General features: G+C 40.7%; 1 protein-coding gene across 6 annotated transcripts in view; it reads left to right on the top strand.

The window, feature by feature from the left end:
• Nucleotides 1–23,879, top strand: part of bahcc1a (BAH domain and coiled-coil containing 1a) — a 75,410-nt gene that overhangs the window by 4,474 nt on the left and 47,057 nt on the right. The gene's annotated exons all lie outside the window — the stretch shown is intronic.

The following is a 23,879-nucleotide window of genomic DNA, read 5'->3' as shown; positions in this document are numbered from 1 at the left end:
ATTTTTTTAACACTTCAGGGCCACAATTGACACATCTTAGTCATTAGATTTATTTAAGCTTGGCATTATTATGAAAAACACACAAAAGTATGTGAAAAAAGCATATCTTGCAGATGTTGTAATTGCTTTTATTTTGCAGGTAGATGGTGTTTATGTCAAAGCATGCATTTAGTGCATCCAACAGTTTCGCTTCTGAAATGCTGTTCTGTGATAATATGCTAATGAAGCTTCTAAAAAGACGCTTATGATGCATCTGAGTGGTTCTCAGCTCTGGAAAAAAAAAATTCTAATACATATTTAGCCACTTAAAAGTAATTTTAACGGCTGTAACTGTACAAAATTAAATATTTGTATAGCTGGTTCAGTTGGATAAAGAACGCCATGAACCTCCTATATGTATTTTGTCTCATATTTCCAAACATTTTAGACATCAGTGTATTTATTTCTTATTTCACACCCTTTTATATGTTGCTCCACTCCACAGTGTTGTGGCAGACTGACTAAAGATTTTATTTCTTTTTTTCAAATCAAATGTTTGTGAAGGTTGTGAGTTAATTCCTAAAAAATAAATAAATCCAGACAAACAAGAAGCATAATTAGTCATTCAGGAGAATTAATGGGTGCTGTTCACCATTCATCTCTCACCACACATGTTTGCTTTTGGCATTGCTCATGTATCCACGGAGAGCCTGCTGCATTTGTGCACCTTTTTTTTTTTCTTTTTTTTTTTTCTTCTGCATGCAGATGTTTCATTGGAAACATGAAGGCTAACGCTGGTTGCACGGTGCAGGTGCTTACACCAATCAGACGTTGTGTGCCTATTGAACAACGTCAACATGCAGACCAATCCTCCAAATGTCATCACTGTTCAATGAGCAGCAGAGGTGCTTTATTGTTCTCCTTGTTTCGTCAGCAACGCATGGGGAGGGACTGAAAAGCGGCCCTGTTATCCTGCACATAAATATGATTTAATTCTTTACATTTTCTGCTTTTGATTGAATTAACTTACAGAAACAGCTTGACATAATTCCACACGATTTCAAAAACCTGCAGTGGGTTCTATGAAAATGATTTTGCTATTACATTCAGCTGATTTGCAGTATTTGATTTATTGTTTTAATATTATATGAAAATGTCAAGCATGTCATAATGCAAATGGGTGGATGAGGGATGAAGCTTAATTTGAAATTATTCATGATTTTCATTTTTCAGGTGGTGATGCTCTGAAACAATAGGCGTCTTATGTTGAAACAGACTGTTCTCGTTTGTAAGTTCACGTTTTCAATGGACTATTAGAGCATTTTTGTGAAACAGGTTCTTTTTATGACATTGAAGTAATTTGAACTCAAAGCTGAATATATATATATATTATATTGTTTTGTTTACGGAGATATTTATTTATTTATTTATTTGAAAGAGTAATTAGTGATACACCAATTACGCTTTTCCTCTCCAATATTGATTTCCAATTTTCTTTAAGGACTGACCTGCCAGTTCCAATTTTGACCGAGTCAGACTTTTTATTCTTTGGGTCACAAGAAAAACAAAAAAACAAAAGGGAAAAAGAAGATGTGCTGCAGGTTCTTCTTTATAGGCAGTAGTTTTGAATCTAACAGAAAATGGATATAGCAGAGCACATGCTCTTGTTTAAGGTATGTATATCTAGATCAAAGATTTTGAGTTCTTAGTTGGGGTGCATGTCTTAAATAGGGAAAAAAAATCTGACCTATTAGTATTTGACCCTCCAATCACCATTCAGAACATTAAGAATACGGCAAAAAGTGAAGGAATTACAAATGATAAAAATTTCTTAATCATAGTACAAGTCCCATCTCAAGTAATAATATTAAATAAAAATAGAGATGAAGCCCGTCTATTGTATTTCATCTACGTAATTGGATTTTTTTTTTTTTAGATATTTCTCCTTAATTAATATGAGCAAGTCTGGAGTTTTAGGATGTCAAACTGGTTGAGGGCTGTTCATCTTGATGAGCCTGGTCATTAGCATTCCATTGAGTGACCTGTGTGCAAGCAACATAACAACACAAACCGTGCATGGTGTTTGCTGAGTGTGTTCAGTTTCTCTGCACTTTCTCCCCCTGGGGACTAACTTGCACACTAGTTCACATGAATACTTTACAAAGAGCATGAATATTTCAGGGTTGATGTAAAAATGCACTGAGAGGCAGGTTTCTGATGTGGCTCCATGAAAGGCCTCGTCTGACTTTGCAGAGGTATTTATCGCGAGCGCTTCCGACACCTTTTGCTGTTGAAAAGAGTGACGGCAGCTGCAACACTCTCCCTTGGCATCGTTCCCAGCAGGGTTGCAGAATTTTAAACATAGTATGGGAGAAAATATTCTTTTTTTTTTTCTGTTGCGCAGACTTGTAAGTTTGGTGGTAATTAGGCTACAGCGGGCGCCGGCATGCAGTTCCACCTTCTTACCCGCTGAACCGTGTTGCTTAGAGCCGATGGAGATTCTGTCGGCTCCCATTTGCCTCTGTCCATCTTCACCTACTACAAGTCGGTCATTTGTAACGCACGCCAGGTGGTCGATTTATAGTTTACACTTGCACCGTGTTCTGGGAATGTGACATTGGAGCGGCTCCTCTCTTTGTGTACTCCCTGAAACAGTAAGACCTTTAAATGCGCCTAATGCTGTTTAATTTGGCCTGTTCCTTTACAAGGACTTTGAAATAGAAATTTTATCTTCCATTGGCTCCAGCGCAAAAGTTGGAGACAGACTTGTCTTTGGCTGTGAACCCTGGATTCAGATGTTGGGCAGTGTCAGTGCGCAGAGACACAGTGGGGCTGTCTTCCACTGCTGGCATTTATGGCTTGGGGTTCATCTTTCAGCCATATTGTTCTGATCAGGCCACTCTGGCTGAGGTGTGGCTGTGTGAAAGCAGCGTGGGGGTTCAGGGCTCTGCTCTAAACACCCCATATAATCAAAGGTCATATTTGTGTCATCTTCCTCGGTTGGCCTCCCCTTCCTTTACATCTGTCCTTCCCTCTTTCCATAAGCTGTCCTCCCAGTCTCTTCCCCTCCAATTTTTCAGTCTCCTTTCTTTCCAGCAGGAAGACCCTCGTGTCTGGGAAGCAGTGGTCTTCCTGCCACTTCTGTTTTAGCTACCCTTCTCTGCCTCTGGGCCATTGTTGCAGACCCCAGCTTGGTGTGTGTTTTACAGCTGCTGTTAAAGATAAAAAACAGTCCCTTCCACCCCCTTTATTGTTTACTGGTAGGATGTCCCTGTCATTCCCTTGGTTTTTATGTCCTAGCTGGATATCTTAGAACCCCCCCACTCGTCCCCTCCCTTCAAATGTTAGCCGTCTTGTCTTCCTTCGCCCTTTTTTTCCTCCCCCGAAGAGGAATAAATAACTTTACAGAGAGTTTTATTGAACGTCTCATTGCAAGACTATCCCATGGGTCTGTGATTGTTGAGGAGACCCTTCAAAGACAAACACAGGTGTCTCTGGTGGAGTTAGCAAACCTCAGTGAGTGGTTAACAGTTGTTCAAGGAAAGGGAGGTTTCTGTTTCAAGGCCTTGGTGCTCATGTTTTGTGAGCACTTAAAAGATTGTGCCATAGCCTATACCCACCATATGTCCTTGAGGATCCTTGGCTGTGCTGTTCAAAGACGTAGCTCAGATTTTTTTTAGTGAGGTTCTGTGAAGTAGATATCAGTAACAATTATCTTACCTGTAATAGTCGTAAGACGTTTTGACATCCTCAGAGAAGTGGAAGGCTATCCGTTGGATTTATTTAAAGATGATTTTAGCAACTCAAACTGAGCAGTTTTATATCGCTAGGATACGATGCTACATTAATGGATATTAAGAGTTTCTTTCACATCAGTGCAGTCTAGGGGACTTGCTGCAAACCGGAGAAATGGTGAAAAATGTCACACTTTCATTTCGATTTGATCCATGTTCATGCCATTATTTTTGAAGGCGGATCAAACTGCCTGGACAATGGCATGTTTGCTCATTTTGGCTTTTATCACAAGAAGCTGCCCAGTATGAGCAGCATGCCAGTCAGTGACTTATCCAGACTTGTTTTTCTGTATACAAGGCAAGAATGCAGCAGTAGAGATAAAAATGGCAAAGAAAAAGAGAGCATGACATGCACATACTCAGAGCGAAGAATTGCAACAATTTATTTAGATCACGTATGTGTTGATAAATCATGTGTCACTTTCACCCTTTAGTTCACTTTCAATCTCTCTCTTTACTTGATTGTTCATTTGTGCTTCCATTGTAAGTGAACCACACTTGGGTTTACTTGCTAATGAACTGTGACCTCTGTTTTCAAGAGCTTGCATGTTTGCTCCAGATTAGAGACTTGCTTTTTGCCTAAACAAAGTGGATTCTTATGGTAAGAAAAAAAAAATCTGCTCTAAAGCCTTGCCAAATGATTTAACTGTCACAAAAAAAAAAAAAAACTAAAAAAAACCGTTAGGTTAGTTGTTGCTTATTTCTCTGCTGAGTTGCAATTGTTTTACTATTCAAAGTAACGTTGGTCGAGGCTCCCAGATTCCTCTGTCTGCCTCATCGGCTTTCAGTAAATGGACTTAAATGACAAAGAACTTTCCTTGTCATACCAAGCACTGAAAACACTGTCCCATCCACCCATGTGAACTATCAAATGCTTTTCCAAGTTTCCAACTCTAACCTTCATCCTACAACTTCAACTGACAAAACTTTGTGAAGTAACCCAGACATTGTTTGGCTGAGAAAACAGCTACAAACTCAGTTCTCTTCAAACTTACAAAAGAGCAGACATTTATTGCATTTATTATACCATTGTATCTCAAGGCTATGAACTTTGTCATAGTTGGTTGTTTTAAATTGCTAGAGCTAGCAAAAACAGAACAAGTATCCACTGGCAAGGTTGGTTTGTAAGCCCTGTCATTCTCAGTCTTTTTCCTGTCATGCTCTCATGCATAAGCTCAACCAAAATCTTGAAACCAAACCTTTACTCCTTTCAGTAATCCTAACCCAATGGAAAAAAAAAGCAAAAAAAACTGCATCGATAAGACACTAAAGTATTGTTTTTTATCCTTTGGGGAGTTGGGAACTAGCAGAACATTGGTCTAGGTTTCCCTGGGTGCATGTGTCAAAAGGACATAACGTCATGTGTGAACCTGAAGGAATTTGGACTGTGTGGGCTTAAACTAGTATTAAAAGTCTGCAGCAATCTGTTATTTAAAATGATGGCCTCCTATCTGACTAACTCTTAGCCATATACCACGTTGAGGATGTCATCACTTTTTTCCTTGTCCAACATATTTATGTAGCTTCCTAACACCAGCGTTTACTAAAAAAAAGTGTTCCAATTCTGTCTTTCTAAAAATTTGTGGATGTTCTCAAAAGGCAACTTGATGAGATGAATTGGAGAAGGTGCTATTACAGGACGTAGGTCACTCATTTAACTTGGTCTCCTCCATGGCCTGTTGTTAGACTCATTTGTGGATCTTTGTGAGATGACACGGCTCAGGGAGGGCAGTCACTGGAGTCCGCCATTGCTTGGCATCCTGTACCTAGCTAAAATAGCACCTTGCCTCGAGCTGCTACTGCCGGCACCATCTGTCCCCTTCCCCATGACACCACACTCCTGCAAACTCAAACGTTTGGCTAGGCCGGTCAGGTATTGTTGAGAGGGTTAGCCCTTGACATAATTGTGAATAGTTTTATGTACAAGAGTAAAAGGTTTTCAGTGTACTCAAGGATCCATAAAGCGATGGATGTTTTTTTCAGTACATATTTTTTTCTTCCCATTCTAGTATGTTTATAAATCAAATCAAAAATGTAGTCTACCTCTGTTTCAGAAATTTCTCGAGTCATCAGGAAAAGTTTCCCGACTGTTTGAGATCTGTCTTTCAGAGAGAATTTCAGTGGCCATGTTACAACAGATACATGCTCTTCAAACTGCTTCCTCCCCAAACTTACACCATGTGGCACAGTGCCACACAACCCTCGCCTCGAGCGTAGGGCGTTCACACAGGTCCAACACAAAGAAGATCTACAGGTGAGAGTGACGCGCATGAAAATATCTTCCTTTATTAGGTTTCAGAGCATTGGATTTCAAAGCCCTCTCATCTATTATGAGCTAAATATAAGGAAGCGAGAAGCCGAATTAGGAATCCAGTAGTTTTATTTCACTTCCTCTGACTAAATGGCATATAGACCGATTCATTTTACCCCAAATCAACCACGTTAGTTCTGTTTCCTTTTTCTTTTTCTTCCGGTGTGCCTTTACTCCTCTGACCCTCTCCCAACATCAGGCGGCTTCTCATCAAGCTGCCCCAGGCCCACCTCAGTGCGTTGCTGTATTGCATGTGACAGCTGTTAGACATCATTAACGGCTCATGCGTAAAATCCAGATTACTTTTTTTTTTTTTTTTTCAATTTTGTTAATGTGAATGCTCAATGAAAAGAAGAAAAAGAAAAAAGAAAAAAAAAGGGGGCAATGGCTTCATTGTTGTCACTTGATTTGCGGTCAGTGACAATACTGTTTGCATGTTAATGGATGAATATGTGTGTGGCAACGTTTGAGCTCATGGGTGGGTGGGATTGTGTGTGCATGTGTGTCTGTGTCTTAGGTTTTTCCTAAGGAGATGTCCAGCCTCCTTTTCCACAGCTGAGGCACCCTGTGGTTGGTTGTGAGGCGGGGACAGGTGCACTGTTAAACCCTCCAGTTTGTCTGAGTTTGTCTCTGTTGAAGTTGAAATATGCTACTAAAATGAACAAGAAATGCACCTCAAACAAATGCAAGTATTTTCTGAACACAATTATTATTTTTTTAACTTTCTGTGAAAATTTTTGTGTGCATCATTGTTCCAGGCTTAAATTTTTATTATTGTGCAGAATTTTTGTTTGAAAAAGAAAACATTCACAGAATCCTGAGGCATTCACAGTATTTATTTCTGGCCTTGATGCTCCAAACACTTATTTATTTGTATTAGAAGCAAAAGTGACATCACATTTGCTGTAAAACAGAGTTTTGATAATATTTTAAAATAGAGAAAAGGCAATTATAGCAAGGTTCCTCAAATCCAGGCCTCAATGGCCGGTGTCCTGCAACTTTTACACATTGGTTCAAGTACTTCAATGAAATGGCTGAATTATTCCCCCACTATGCAGTCAAGTTTTCCAGAGTCCTGCTAATGACTTCAGCACTTGATTCAGGTGTGTTGTCGTAGAGACACATCTATAACCTGCGGGACATCAGGCCTTGAGGCCTGAATTTGAGGATCTCTACGTCATGGAATCATCTTAAACTGTCTCAACCAATTACCATTGGGTTAGCATGATTAGTTTTACTAAATGTAAACAGCAGTTGTTGTGTGTATTCCTTGGATAATGTATAAATGCGTTTCAACACACAGCATTCTCCGTGACCAACCGATAAATTAAAGCAACTTTGTTGTGACTCAACCTTTAAGTATCTCCTGCAATTGACCTTAGGCCAATTCACACCATGGCCAGTGCAACAAAAGTTGAGGTACAAAGTGATCAAAATTGCAAAAGTACAAAGCACTAAAGGGAAAATTACCATCGTAGCAGTCTAAATGAAAAGCCAACATGCAGTGCAGTTGACTTTTTATACCCTTTGTTCTTCTCCCAGCTTCGTATTACAATACCTCACTGATACAGAAAATATCTAACTGTGAGTCTTCTTCAGTCAGTAGTAAACATTCACTCTGAAGAGGGTTGGTGCATCCTTTTAGCACTTAGTTATTGCCTGTAAGTAGTAAAAAGTTGAATTCTTGAGTTTTCACCTGGATGGGTGCCTGTGAAGTCAAGCTGAAAGTCATCTGATTCTGGTCGCTAGTCAATTTCTCTGCTTATTTTTACTACTAACAGTATGTAGAAAGTGTGTGTATGGAGGATAATATTATAATTGCACTGATAATTGCACTGTCATGGAAACCTTGGAAAGTACTGCTGGAAATGTACAAAGATTTGCCTTCAAATCAAGATGCATCATACTTAATAAGGGTGTGGAAGGCCTTTTTTCCAGATAGAGATGATTAACATCAGGAATGCCAGTGTAATAAGTGCCCTGAAACCATCGAGCCAGATGCCTGGTTGTCAATCGAAAGAAAACTTGACAGTCTCACAGATTTCCTCAGCTTCTTTAACTTTTATTAACTAAGATATGTTTTGATGACCGTTATCTTTAACCTCCAGTTACGTCCACATTCTCTTTTACCCTGTCCCATGTTGTCATAAATGCAGTCATTGTTTAAGATAATGGATTTAAACTACTTTAAACCAGGTGAAGATTAGCTCTATAAAAAAACAAAAATTCTAGTCTAGAATTAAGAAAGGAGATACTTTATTTTTACCGAAGCTATATGTCAGAAAAATAAGGGTCCTTCAATGATAACTTTTAGCACCAATTTGCATTTCTCTTTCATCTGGACCTCTTTGCCTGTTATGACCACTAGGCTACACTGCATCCTCTCTGTAATGCAACATGAGATGTGGGGCAAACAACTGGCTCTGCTGCAACAGATGTGTGTTTGTCTGCTGTTGGTTCATGCATATTAGCTCGTATTAGCTCGTCTTGCTCTGCCCATGCAGTGACCTACAGGGGGATGGGAGGAAGAAGAGAGTGGGGGGGATGGGATAGACTCTTGTGTGTGTGTGTGTGTGTGTAGGGGGGTGGGGGGGGTTAAGACGGAGAAAAATCACAGACATGCAACCAGACTGACAGACAGACAGTGCAAAGCGACATCAAGACTAGATGCACACTGTCACATGCTGTTATACACTTACTGGTGCATCTCAAACAGAAAAGATGCACACACACACACACACACACACACACACACGCACGCAGACGCACACACTTGCACTCTGCATAAGCATGTCACACAGACTCACACATCTTGCCTCCCAGGAGGCTGTGGGGCCAGTGGGACAGAGAAAGCTTGAGAGTCTGGTTCATCTGTTTACATCTAATTATAGAAACAGGACTATTTCTGCAACTGCCGCTCCAGCTTTTTTTATATCCTTTAGAGAGAATGAGAAAAAAAGGAACAGGAGGAAAAAAAACAAAGCTTTGACAGCCCTTTCTCACAACAGTGAGCGGTTATCTCATCCCTTCAGCGCTGCTAAAGTCTGCAGTCTCTCAGTACAGTACAAGAGGACACTTGGAGGGGGAGAGCAGCTTGTGTTGTAAACCCTCTCATCTTTGTATAACATGAATGTGCAGATTTACAAGATGACACTTTCTTTATTAGAGAGCCAATAGGCAGCTACCCTGATTAAAAGAAAAGAAATACTTCACCTCTGCCCTGTGGGGTCTTACTCTGCTTCCAGAGACACAGAGAAAGTGCTGTCCCTCGCAGCAGCCATAAGCAAAAGAGAAAAGAGTAGAAGTTACGGATTAGCATTGTATCTAATGTATCTAGCGCTAAAGAGACAGTACCAGTGTGGAAGTTAATCCTCAGTCTTGGTTGCTGATATCCAGCTGAGTCGCTGAGTGGCTGTTGTCTGCCAGGGCTGCCTGGAGGGGAAACACTAAGGAGGCGGGGGAGGGGTGGGGGGAAACGCTAAGCCACGGCCTGGGGATGGCAGGTGAGAGCCAGATCAGGACGGGATTGGGCTGGTGGTGTTGTGGTTGCAGCTTCTTGCAGGTGCTTTCATAAAGATCCCCCAAGGCCAAACCCACAGCCTGCTGGGTGCAACCTGAGCCAGGTGGACGCCCCCTCCCCCCGTTCCCTTTGTAACACGCAAACCAGCGCACAAATGAAATGTACACTTGTGCACACAACCTCGCCACCGCCAACTCCACGTGCTTAAGCCTGAGACGTGGCAGGTAAATTAATTGGCTGTGAGGATGTAATGTAAACGGCGAGATAAAGGTGTGCTGTCTGGCCAAGGCATAGCGTAACGGGCGCGATGATAGCTCCATTGTGTTGATGTTAAGAGGGGTGTTTAGCAGCAGAGCCAGCAGGGCCTATTCTGGAGGGCTGGATAGCTTCTGATTAATAGTAGGGAATGCTTTGAAGTGACACCCAAGTCCTCACGCTCACAGGGTAATAGCAATACCATCAGTATTGGAAGCGTTCCCTCTTCTTCAGTCTTCATTAGACAATTTCCCAATGCGGCTCTGTCTTACCACCTGGCCTCCTCACACCTGCCTCTTTCTGCGAGAAACTTCTGGGAGCTTTCAGGCTTTTACTTATTTTGTAATTGTTTCATGATTTTAGGTCGTTGCTCTTTGTCATGTTTGTGAAACTTTTACAGTTCCTTGCCAATAAAGTTCTTACAAGCCTTGAAATTTTGCCCCATTTTGCGAAGTTGCCTCCATAAATTTAATAGGGTTTTATCGGAATTTTATGTGATATTTTGAGAAGAAGCCACAGTGACTTAGGAGAGCTACAGAGAGTCCTTGCTCAAGTGGGAGAATTTGTTCACAGAACAAAAATTAGTTTTGGCCTATATGGCAGAAATCTTGCATCAGACTATGTAGATTTGCTACAAACCGGCAGAATAAGAGGTTCTGTTCAGATTAAACCAAAATAACATTTTTTGGGCCATATTGAAAATGCGAGACAAAACAATCAGAAAAAATATGATTGGGGTGGAGATTTTTTCAGCACATCAGGGACTCTGGTCCAAGTTGGGCATAGAGGTAAATACAGGAAATTGAAGTCTTATCATTTTCTTCAATAGCCTAGTCAAAGTCCATGCTTAACTCCAATTTAAAACCATTAGAAAAAAAAACAGAAAAATGGGTACTTACAGTCTTTAGCACAAATGCATTGCAAACAGATATGTAAATATAATTAAAAATAATAATAAAACAAAAACATGCCATTCTCCTTCCACTTCACAATCACACAAAACTTTGCAGATCTGTTGGAAGTTTGCATTTGTGGACGTAGCAAAACGTGGAGAACTTCCAAGAGTACGAGAGTTTTTGCAAAGCACCATACTTTAAGAAGTGAATTGTGGTCCACACTCACGGGGTTGATGTGGCACAAGTGGGACACGGCTGGGGGACTATTACCGGGATCCATTTTGATCTCCCGTGGTGACAGACAAGCCACAGCTGTGGATGTGTTTGCGAGCAAGCTCGTCCGTGGGTGCTCGAGTGTGTGCGAGTTTAAAAAGCCGTGCCAGGCGAGGCAGGGTTGGGTCTGTCAGCTGTTGGAGTAAAGTAAACTATTAGCGGTGGGACAAGGCAGTGCTTCCAGTGAAGAATTAGAACCAGTTCTAATTGCAGTGAGGTTGGGCTATGATTACATGCTGGCTAATGCACTGACAGACCTCTTACTTGGCTGCCTCTCAGAACGCTGCTGAAATGGCTGAATGCCTTTTGGTTATACAGCATAATGGGAGGGTGTGCGAACACACTTGTGCGCTCGTGTTGGCTATGTGTGGGTGGCTGCCTGTGTGTATATGTGATTAAACTTGCTTTGAAGAGTTCTTTTTTGCATGTTTTATTTTTAAAGTTTAGCATTTCCCTTACACTGTGTGTGTGCGCGCGTGTGTGTGTGTGTTTTCGTGTGATAATGGTGCGCCGCCTGTTCCTCGAGTGGCTGTCATTATTTGTTGTAGAGGCAACTTTTCTTCCCAAATCAAAACTCAGCTGGCGCAACTGTCTCTGAGCAGTGGGGAAGGGATGCGTTTCAGATTTTATGCATGCATGTGTTGTATTTGTTTTTGTATGCGTGTGTGTGTGAGCGTGCATGCCCACGGGAAACGGCAATCAAAGGAGCTGTGTGGTGGAGAGATTGTATGAAAGAAACGAGAGAGGAAACAGAGTGGCAGGCAGATGAGAGGGCAGCACGTGGGGGTGCGGGGTGCGGGGATGGAGTGGGATGATGCAGGTGCCTAATTCTACCTCATCCCTGGGCATTTGCATAGCAGCCGTCCATCTTGTCTCAACTGCTGTATCCGTCTGTTGGTGTTGTAGATCCACCTGCTTCAGTTACAACAATGCTGGTATGTCTTTGACTGCGATTCAAATAATAACAAACAGAAGCACTTAATCCAGTGTCATCAAAGAAATTTCCAATAGAATTACTGGGTATTATTATTATTTTTTTTATATATACACATCTAATCAAAATGCCGAAATATGGAATGCGGCACGAATATATTTTCCGTTTTTGTTTGGGCTGTAATACAGACATCCTTGCAGTCTCACCAGCAGTCAGAAGGTCAGAGAAATCATTGACAGGAATTTCCTGGAATTTTGTCATTTTTCTTTGCTGATTGCTTACCGGGTTAGTCAGGGTTCAATAACACCCTAAGGTTTCTTCGTTCTTACATGTACTTCAAGGTGTTTTATGTAAGTGTTAAAGTTACACATTAGGCGTGTTTGAGGAAAACTGCGTCAAGAAATAATAATAAAAAAAATAAAAACATTCAGCTTAAAAAACAAGTAAATTTATGATTACTTTGCTTAGTTGATTCTTGTTAACGTAAGCATGAAAAAAAACAAAATAGCTGTGCTAATGGCAGTCCTCCATCATCCTCGTTTGTATAACCGTGGCGACTCATTTCTGTCCTCCTAAGGTTTTCTTTTGTCTTGTGAACAGAAAGCTTGGACAATTAAAATTTCCGATATCAAGAAGAAGAACCTTTCCAAATAAAGCATGTTTTATAACACGAGTCAAAAGCTCAAAGGGAAGAAAAAATCAGAGCAGCTTGGCTGTACTCCATTTAGCCTTCCTGTTGTTGTCCTTAAAGGCTGTTCTTGCTTGCACCCTGACTGAAATACACACAACTCGTCCATAATAAGAAATAGAAAGTATGTCAATAAGGACATATTAAGGCCATTATTTGTAAAAAAAAAAATAATTAACTGATTATGTGAAACATAATTACCCATTGGCAGATAAAGCAACAGCATTGTAGAGTTTTCATGGAGCAGAAATTACTTTCACTTACGGCATCGATGTCGACAAAATGTTTTCACACAACAGCAACGGCAGTAAAAGAAGGAAGCACAGTGATGTGACACAATTGTAACCAACATCAAATTAATAGCAGCTTGTAATGACTGTTCAAAACAATACTGTTGCTGTTTGTAGGATATTTTAATATTGTACTATCATCTAACGCAATTGACTAGTGCTACTACAGCTAGCCTCATTGATGCAAGTCACCTACGACCTATTTGGCATAAAAACCAAGATTAGAGGTATGGTTAATGAAAAAAATAGCATACTTTTTTTATTATTTAGACAAAATTTACATAAATTAGACTGTGTAGGATAGAGAATATACTGGAAGGTTTTTGGACTTAGAGTGTAATTTGACTGTTATATCAGTTGCTGACATCTTGTTTCATTTTACGGTTGTTAGGAAACAAAACAACATGTCTTTGAGTTATTTTGGTGACGTGGAAAGTCCAGACCTCTCAGGCTAATGTGTGACAAAGCAGTGAGGTATGATGAGAGGATTGGTCATCCTTGCTTACTGGACATTGCATGGGTAGAACGATGTAATGATGGAAACTGGATGGATAATGTGATTTTCACTTAAGTAAACTATGCAGCTGCCTGGGATAGGTGGTTGAGTCTGCTGGCGCCTATAAGATTAAGGAAATAATTATGATTTTGGCTTTTCTAAAATATTTTAACTACTTTGTGTTTGGTTTTGAGTGTGTGTGGGTAAATGTGTGTTTTCCCATTAGACAGATCTTCTTACAGAAAGTGGAGCTGCTTTGAGGATCAATACTGAAACACTGTATGCATCAGCACACACATAAAACACACCCGCACACACACTTCTGCTGCACTGTCTCATCTGTCACTTGACAGAGTTTTCTACTACTCTGTGGGCTCTCTTTTCCTCCAAGCAGATGGTGAACATTCAGAATGAAAGCAGATCCTAAGTCCTTTTGGATCTTCATCAGTCCACTGGTCTCTGGGTCTGTTGTGAACAGCAGCTCATGTTTCTCCAGCTCTAAGTCAACCTTTTTAGCTCTACAGCCCTACAGTAGAACAACTCGGCTTTCCATAGAGCTCATATACATTTTTGTCAGACATTAGACATATTAGCTGCTGACAGTTGCTCCTGTTGGCCATGCTGTTATTTTAGAGGAAATACTTCAAAGCAAACTGTTAGCTTTGGGTTCTACTCTTCTTTAGTGATTACCAAATTCTTTATGGACCACTTTCTCCAGATCTCCCTGTGCTGCTTACCTGTAGAAACAGCTGCACTGCTCCGTCCTCTGCAAAGGGTGTGTGCTTTTATGTGGGCAAAGGAGCAGGATTTACTTACGCATGCCTGTTTGTTCCAGGCTTGCTTCTGAAGCCTGCGCTGGTCCTAACTGTATGCGATTTTATGAGACCAGCTTCTGTGCCATTAAGCCAGGCTGCTGTGCAGGAGCCAGGGCGAATGGAGAGCTTTAGAGATGCCATTGCAGCACACACACAACATCTGGGGGGACTGTGCTGTGCAAATATGAGGGCAGGACACACATGTTCATGTTGGTGTTTGTGTGCATGTAATAGGAGGAAGGTGGTTAGCTTTGGCTGTTAGGGAAAAAAAAGGAGTTTGGCTTTTTAAGTGAGGCCTCAGACTGCCCTGCATGTTCCTCTTGATTTATGGGCTTGTGTAGGAAATCTCCCATTTGTCACTTTTCATTTCTTTTCCCTAACTTATCCTTCTCTTTTTTTTATTTCTACATTTTTGCTCTTACACCAAATGTTGAGATGATTCCTAACAGAAAGGAAGAAATAAAAAATCATTTATGTACAAAAGTTTCCAGCCATGGGGAATAAAATACTTGTTTTTGTGGCTACATTTTAGTCAATATTCATACATCATTTTGTTTGAGCTAAGAATTGAGTGTCATTACGTGGCATACACCCAATACTTCTAAATATTTGAAACCCCTTGTAACTACATTATTTCAGCATTGTTACATTAGGCAGATATTTCTGATCAGAACAAAACCTGCTAACCAGGTTTGGTTCAAATACCTTCCAGCCATCACATTTTGATACCGAGTTCATACTGAGGTCAGATTTAATCTGAAGTGTCTCTCTCTTTGTGTGTGTTTGCATGCATGTGAAATAGTAGTGGGTGAGTGTTTCAGTTTCATGTCGCACCTTGCTCACTCAGGTGGAAGCTATAAATCTGCCTTTTTCTGATTTGCTGAGGATAAAGCTGGAGCAGTCGAAGTTTCACCTGTATGTGAAAGTAGGGGAGGAAAGACGTGCGAGGAGAAGAGGATTGGATTGGAGGAAAAACTAAGGAAAAATGAAAAATACAGTTCCTTTAAGAATATTCTGAAAGGAATATTCCTTTAAAATACCCATATTCCAAAAACCTTTAGAAATTGTGTTGTGCTGCAACCATAAATTTTAGCGTATTTTATTTTATTTTTTATGAGATAGACCACAAAATACTGCATGAATTATAGACCACAAAATACTGCATGAATATAAACTAAAAGAAAAATAATATTTTTAAATACATTTTGAAAAACGTGTTGTAGGGCTGCACAATATCTTGTTACAATATTGTCATCGTGAGCTAAATACAGATTATGCACATTAAGCTGATCTATCATAGTGCTTTTGCTTTTAGCCCCCTTTACTCAGCTATCTCTAAATAAAATCTGAAGGCATCTGGTTGCAATTTATTTTGGGGTAAAAGAATTTGAGGAGGTAGATTCACAATTTTGCATTATTTTGTGTTTTTCTATCATATAAACAATCCCAGTAATATTCACTGTTGTTTATTTTAACATGATAAAATGTAATAAAATGGGATAGGAATACTTTTGCAGGGCGCATAAAATATATAAAGAGGCTTAATGAAAGACCTGGATGCCATGATCATGGGACTAGCTGAAAGAAATCAAGATCTTTCTCAAAGAAGCCAATTTACCCCCCCTCTTCCTACCCTAATTATAAATAGATTGCTCCACTGGTTCTTTACTGTACTGATAGCACTGCTCAGCACAAGTCAATATGCAGACTCATGCTGCCTGACTCAATGAGATTCTGTGTGTATGCGTGTGCAGGGGTGTGTGTGTGTGTGTATGGTGTGAGAAAAAACTTGAAACTCTGAATTTTTTGAATGCCACTTCTTTTCTTTTTTCACCCGACAATAACAGAACCACTACCGGTCTGATCCAGCAGGAGGCTCCACTCTCAGAGTCCCCTGGCCATCAGTGCATAAGGCCTCAATGACGGCCGAACTCTGTGGTCAGAGTAAATAAGCAGTGTCGGAGAATGTCAACACGACCAGGCGGCTCCTTCACAGCGCCCGCTGTTGACATAGCTTCTCTCTTATCTGTGCCGAGCGCCACAATAGAACACTGTGCCAGAGCAAATACAGTAAGAGTTGCAAAACTACACACGAACCGATTCCAGCACACCGCGGCTGATAGGGAACGCATCGGCGGCACGAGTTAAAGCCACTGCTGCTAATGCAGTGTGTCCGAGGACAACGCATTAAAGATGGCTGCAGATCCATAAAACAGCGGTGCAATCAAGTAAAAAATAAGTAAGGCCAACCTTACGGCCTGAAGGAAAGTTATTCCATCAAAGCCGTAATGGATGAGCAGCTTAGGCTGAAGTGTCAATTACCTCTTGTGTGTGTGTGTGTGTGTTTGTGTGTGTGTGTGTGCGTGTGTGTGGGGGTGTGCGTGGGGGTGTGTGTGTGTGTGTGTGTGTGTGTGTGTGTGTGTGTGTGTGTGTGTGCGCGTGTGTGTCAAAGCAAGCCCAAAGAGACACAAGACACACACGGAGAGAGAGAGATGTCACTTGCCCGCTTTTAAACACGTGTTTAAGTACCTGTGTCACATTTGCTTTTTTCTGTGTCAAAACATTTCAGTGGAGCTTCTTCCCCTCATTGCCTCACATCACCTTAATAACTCTTCTTTAGTCTCCTTCCCCCGCCTGTCCCCGTCCTCCTTTGCCTCCCTCTCTTTTCTCTCCATTATGGTCTCTGCCAGCTCTAAGACTGAGCTTGGCTCTGTCTCTGGCGTGTGATAACCTGTTGAAAGCTGTTGCTCTCCCGTGAATATGCAGCCTCCTAACTGAGGTTTATCTGCACTGCCTCTCCATGTCACTCTCTCCCTTTAAAATCGCTGTTTCATTTCACAGAGTCTCTGAATTGTTCAACATGTGATATTGGTATACTCTCTCCGCCCGACATAAAGCATATCGTGCCGCCACTCGGTGCAAAGTTAAAGCCCACATCCATGAAAAAGAATAAGTAAACAGCTTAAAGACTGTTAAATAGTTACTATGGGATTTTGATTTATTATTTCAGATCCTCTGTGGTGCTATTGAGCACTGCCATTAGGACAATATATAGTTTTAATTTTACTATGTGTGCATGTGTGTGGTATTCTTGAGTCTTTGTGCTTGTGCTCTTTTTTGAGGATATGCAAACACAGATCAAATGAGCAGCTGCAGCACATCTGTTAAATTCGATCAAATGGTGCAATCCTCATGTAACCCTGCAAGCTCCCCGTCTTTTCCATTTCCAAGTGGCTAGCTGGCGGAGGAGGCTAACACACATACGTTCACACTTATCAAGGACTAGTTCTAACTTTTACTTGACAAAGGTTAAAAAGGTCACCCTCTAAACATTGTGAAGTAACTTTGCTTCCCCCATATCAAGTAGTTCTTGTTCATTAATTGTAAAATTGAGTAAAAAAAAAGAAAAGAAAAATTCTCTGGTCAGGGGTCTATTCAGAAATTGATGTCATTCCTTATATTATAATGTCGGATTTGCCAATCTCACTTGTGTCGGCTTAATTTTCATATGCTCTCGCATCATTTATATTTGAATAATTTGAAGCTTCAAAATGTATGCTATTGTCGTTGCAACATTGATCTTTTTCATATCACGACTGCAGTGGACTAAATGGCCTCAGCACATGCAACAGATGTACAAGTTTAGTCTTCAGGTTGAAATGATAAAACTCCTAGAAAATGATGGGTCCATTGAAATGTTAGGAAAAAACAGTATGGAAAATGCAGGTTAATTACGATTATTATTTTCATTATGTTGTTCAGTCCTAAATTAAACATGAATTTTATGTATCAGTTTGCGTTTAATTTTGAAATATTTTACTGTTATTTTAGATGCTTTTATTATAAATACAGTTTTTAGACAGTTTTTTTTTATGCAAAATGTTAGTCTTCAAACATTTGTTTACTTCTTAATTAATAACCTAGCTGCTCTCATTTACAAAATTTATCTGTTAAAGGTGAAGTAAAAAAAAAAATCAATCCTATCTTTGTAATTGCAGCAACTTTTGAAGCACTGTGAGGTTTGTTTTTGTTCACTGATAAATTGCTGATTATGTCTATATGTCATCTGACAAAAAAGTGAAATTAGAAGCATTAAATTAAAATGCTGCCTCTATCTTCCGCTTGCTGTTTTATACCTGCGAACTCACCAGGATGCATCCCCCGCCAGCAGCAGGGTTCCATGCCTCCAAAACAGAGCCAGGTTTTAGTAACTTCTCACCATAATCGTTTTTTAAAGGTTGTGGTTAAACCCTTCAGTTTATACTAAGTTTAAAACGAGTGAAGGGCGAGAAGGAGGCATTCAGGTGACGTAACACGATCGTAGAGAAAGTTAATAAAGTCTGTATTAGTAGAGCGGTGATGAAATGCTGTTCTCTTTCCTTATAGCTGTTAGAAGGAGAGAGAGAGACAACCAGTGCTTCTTTGTTTCTTAAAAATGTTTTACTTTTCATAAAAATGACCAGCTGTCATCTCTATAGATTGCAGGAAATGTTTCCAATTTTGCTCATCCCTGCCTGAATATATGGCTGCAGATGTCGGGGGGAGCATTCCATGGAGGACCAGCATCAGTGGTCGGAAGGCATTCCTCAGCTTTAAATCCTGGTTTTGTCAGGAGTGATTCATAAATCTTTTTAATGTACAATTGAGCTGAACTTGTATACATTTGAGAAGATGAGTTACCACAGGCGGAAGGAAAGCAGCTATTTGTTTGAGTCCAGAAGTAGAGTCAGTTTGACTTTGAGGATTTGTGCCATAAAACGTCAAAGAGAGGCAAACATATTTATGTAGATCTTTGTAAAAGTATATTTTCTTTCAAGTTTTTTTGTTTTGTTTTTGTTTTTTTAGACCAGAAACCTTTTTTTGCATAGTGGTGGACCAATCCAAATTGTGCATATTTGTGAAGTGGAAGAAAAATTATCGTTTTCCATGTTTTTACAAACGAAATCTGCAAAGTCTATGTTTTATTTGTGCTAAGTCTCAGTGAACAGATACTTAATAAAATCACCTTTGAGCTAAACAACTTAACTGCACCTCTTGCTGTATGTTTAGGGTTGTTGTCCTGGTGGAAAGTGAAACCTCCACATCACTCTCAGGTCTTTTACAGCCTCTGAAATCTTTCCTTCAATATTACCTTGTATTTAGTCCATCAACACTGCCTAACCTCCTGTTTTCTTAATTAAAGCCTCCCCACAACATGATTTTGCCACCACTGTATCTTAACTGTGGGGATGGTGTGTTTTGGCTGACGATCAGTGGTTTTCTGTACACAGTATTTTCCACACAGTTCAAAGTTTTAACTGCGGTCTCATCTGACTGCACCACCTTCTTCCACATGCCTGGCTTGTCAATTACAGAGTGGGTGGAAAAACTACAAATCAGACAAATCAGACATCGTATTGCTTTTTTTTTATTGATGTCTTTTTTTATTGCCGTTCCTCCATAAAGGCCACATGTTGTGGAGTTCATGACCAAAAGTTGTCTGGTCAACATACTCTCCCACCTGAGCTGTGGATCTCTGAAGCTCCTCCAGAGATCCGATTGATTGCTTGGCTGCTTGTGCAATCATTGCTCTCCGTTGGATCGACGTTTGGGATATTCTTTTATAACCTTGACCTGCTTTAAACTGCATCTCTGACCCGTCTTCTGTGCTCCCTGGTCTTTGTGATGCAGTTTGTTCTCTGATGCTTTTTTTTTTTTTTTTAACAAACTCTTAAGGCCTTCACAGCTGTGTTTACATTCAAATTAACTTACACACACACGTACTGTATTTACTGTTTAGATGATTGATGCGCTGAATTTTATTTAATGACGTCCGAGCAAAGGGACTTGAAGACAAATGCTGGCCAGATTCTTCAGATTATCCTTTGAAACTAATTTCAAACCATCATTATGTTTTGCCAATTCATAATTAGACACTACTTCATACTGGTTTGTTACATAAGTCCTCTATCAAAAACACTGACGTTTTTGGTTGGAACAGGCACTGAACTGTGTGTTCTTTACAAGGTAATACTGTGTAATGCTTGGCCTTGGCTTCCCAGGTGCTTCGTCTGTACAGGTTATCAGGGCAAAAATGCCTTGAATTCGTCTTGGCCAGAGCTACAAGAATTAAACATTTCTCCTTTGTTCCCCTTGTGAACCTCACAGCAAATTACACTCATGGCCGCAGAAAGACCTTGGACTTGCTGGCGTGGCGGCTCCCGACTTGTTATCTGCGCTGTTCTGCCTCTGTGGCTCTGACAGGCTACATCAGACAGAGAGAAGCCAGAGCAGGGAGCTGCCTTCTGTTTCTCGAGCACGCAACTCCAGGAGTTTATCATATTACAAGCCGCTCCAAGAGAACTCAGAGGACAGCAGTGAGGCAAGGCCTTGATGTCCAGCACTTGCTCCGCATGACCTAAAGGAGGCGCTGGGCTGCGGATTAAAGAGCACGGCAGAGGATGGGAGGACAAACGGGGAACATGACATTCTGACAAGTCATGGTTTGCCTGTTGAGTGCTCCAAAGTTGATTTATCTAATAGAGGGAGGATGAACTTATGACTATCCATAAAATAAGACATTCATTGCACTCCCAGACAAACAAGAGTAAGGAAACAGCACGCAAGTGGGACAAGCGAAAGGGAGGGAGTGTGGAATTATTATTTATTTTTTTTATTTTTTATTTTTTTAAACCCAAAATATGAAGTGTTTTCATTTTGAAGTATTTGAACGACACCAAGAGAGAGAAGAGAGCGAGGTGATGAGGGAGGACAGAAATATGGAGCTGAGCACCAGGAGAAAGAGGCAGAGTGATGGAGAGGGTGTGAGGATGGAAAGGGAAAACTGAGAAGGGGAATGAGTGATGGGGCTCAAAGGAGCAGAAGGAGACACGGGGATGAAAGTGAAAAAGGAAAAGACAGCAGGCAAAATCTGCTCCAATGACTTGAACTGCTTGCAGATTTATGTGCTGTTCTGTGTATCATTATACATCAACCCGAGTGGATGCGGAGACTCAACTAATGTGATGCCTGTGAGGTTGTATGTGTGTGCGTGTGTGTGTGTGCATGTGTTTATCTGTGTATGTATTGCGGCGCACTTTTATTCTTCCTCTACATGCAGTTTATGCCTCTTCCAAAGCAAACTGACTTCTGAGTTTTGCAGAAAGCACTCGCCTGTGGTGAGGCAACATCCACCCACATCCAAACACCATTTTTTTATTTATTTTTTCCCCCAAAGCCTACCTACCTTGCTGGTGCTGGTCGAAAGAAAAGAGGCTTAGACCACCCAGGACCGGGTAGTCAAAAGTCTGCTTTGATGTGGCATCGGCATATGTGGTACAATCACAGCCAAAACACACTCACAAAACACAGTTTTACTGCCTCCTGCGCCACATTGCCGTGCCTCGTTGCTAGAGTGGTGGGATGCTTCAGAAGACAAAGAAGCAGAACGAGAGAGAGAAACAGCCACCTACTGTGCCAGGCAGTGCAGGGCTGAAAAACTGGAGCCGTATGGTCCCCCTCAGGGAGGGGAAACCTGCCCAGTCTAACCACATCTCAATTAAGCAATTAAGTTCAAAAGTTAACAGGGGACTAATTAGAGAGTATAATGCTGAGTACTTGTTTTAATCTGCCTTTTTTTTTTTTCCCGTTCACCAGGCAAATCTGTCCGTGACCTCGCTGGCACGCAACCTACTGTTAGTCACCCATCTATGGTCGGAGCCTTAAATATGAACCGTGCAATTTCAGACAGATCAGTCATCGTATGCAAAATAAGCCTGATCCGCAGGTTGATTCCAGCGAAACTAGCTGACTGTGAGAATCCAGTTTTAGAGTTTGCAATTATAGCGATGAGGAAATCACCGAAAAATGACCTTTTAGTCATATACACCGTGACTGTTTTCTGTTTGCCTTTTCGTTTTTAGTCCTGCAGATGGGTTTTATTAGACGCCAAATGAGAGGTTTAGAGCCCTGTTACTGGGCCATTTTTATCTCAGCACACTCAGAACAATGACTTGCTTTTAAACCTTGAGGCTGGATCATGCTCCCATCTCTGACAATATGCCTCCAGCAGAAACTGTTTGGAGCTCATACATTTTATATTTTTTGCTGAAGAGGAGAACCGGCGCAGCTAGACTGGGGCTTTCAATGAAGAAATATATGAAGACGGGATGACAGGATTGTAGTGGGGCTGCTTTAAGCCAAATATGTTTAGATTTAGGCTGACATCCATCCACATACAGGCCCTCACAGAGGTATTTTCCATCCTTTAAACAATTTCACATTGCATCATTGAATTCATTGTTTTAGAAAATCAATCAATGTGGGATGTTATTGATTAACCGACGTCTTTTGTGTCGAGCATCAGGATTTACTGCAGGGACAGTCGATCCTGCTGGCTGAATAATAGATCAGTGCAAAATTTGAATTTCTGACATTTGGAGTAAGTTGGTCAATAATTACTTTTTTTTCTAAACAGTCATTTGCTATATTAATATAGCACACAATGATGAGGCGATGATGATATAGATAATATATTTTGTCACTGTAGTTGCATGTATTTTATTGAATTTGTATTTTATAGACCAACCCAAAGTAGCTCATAATTGTGAAATGAAAAATAAGTATTCAACAAATAGGTAAACATCAGAAAAAAAGTGTTTTGCATAATAGATAGCCCCGTTATTTTGATACCCTAATAATCAGGTTTATCAGGTGCAGCCAGTTACTTTCAGAAACAACCGGATCACCTGTATGGAGTTGCAACTACTTGGCCAAATACAGCTGGGGTTTGCCATAAGCCAATGGTTAAATGTCAACCATAAAAGATCCGTTTTAATGTTTGCCACTATAGCAATGTAGTGACAGACTACATTACTAGTAGTTTGTCACTTCTAGCAGTGTAGCAGTTACAATCTTCTAACAACCAAACTTGGTAGAATATGTTTTGAGTAGATGAGATCAAAGTTAAACATCTAAAGCCCTTTAAATCTCCATAACAAACGTGACATGGTGGTGGCAGCATCATGCTGTGGGAAGGTTTTTCTTCTATTTTTTTTCCCAGCAGAGCTTTAGGAAACCCTGAGGTTGGGGTGCAGATTTGCAGGAATGCCCAACTACACATACATATCTACAATGGAAGGGTTTGGAACAAAAAGTTTTTATGTTTTAGAATGGCCCAGTCAAAGTCCTAACCTGGATCAATGGACAATCTCTGGCAAGACATAAAACTGATATCACCATAATCCAAAGTGATTGAATTTGAGCTATTTTGAAAAGAAGCGGCAAAACGCTAGGTCTCAATATCGGCAGAGCTGCTGGCGACAAAACCCAAAAGACTTGCTGCTGTAATTTCAGCAAAAAGTGTACCGACTCCTGGGGACTGAATACATATGCACGCACAGTTTGCGGCTGCAACACGTCAACTCGAAAAAGGTACTGCATACAGAGAGGTGAGAAATATCTCTTTGATTCAGTTTGTTTCCCAACAACCGGCTCTTAAAAACTCCGAAGTGGTTGATTAGCAGTTTGTGTTCTTGCCTGTGTGTTCATGTGTGTGAAAGAGGTGGGAGTGAGAACAGCCAGGATGCAGTCTGAGAGGTGAAGGACTCCCCTGTTGTATGTGAGGCCCTGGAGGATTCATCTCCCCTTC

This window comes from Poecilia reticulata, chromosome 8, assembly GCF_904066995.2.
Source record: "Poecilia reticulata chromosome 8, P_reticulata-male-v2, whole genome shotgun sequence".
Taxonomy (NCBI): Eukaryota; Metazoa; Chordata; class Actinopteri; order Cyprinodontiformes; family Poeciliidae; genus Poecilia; species Poecilia reticulata.
Note: the sequence above shows the minus strand (reverse complement) of the source record. Positions and strands in the feature narration are given on the sequence as shown.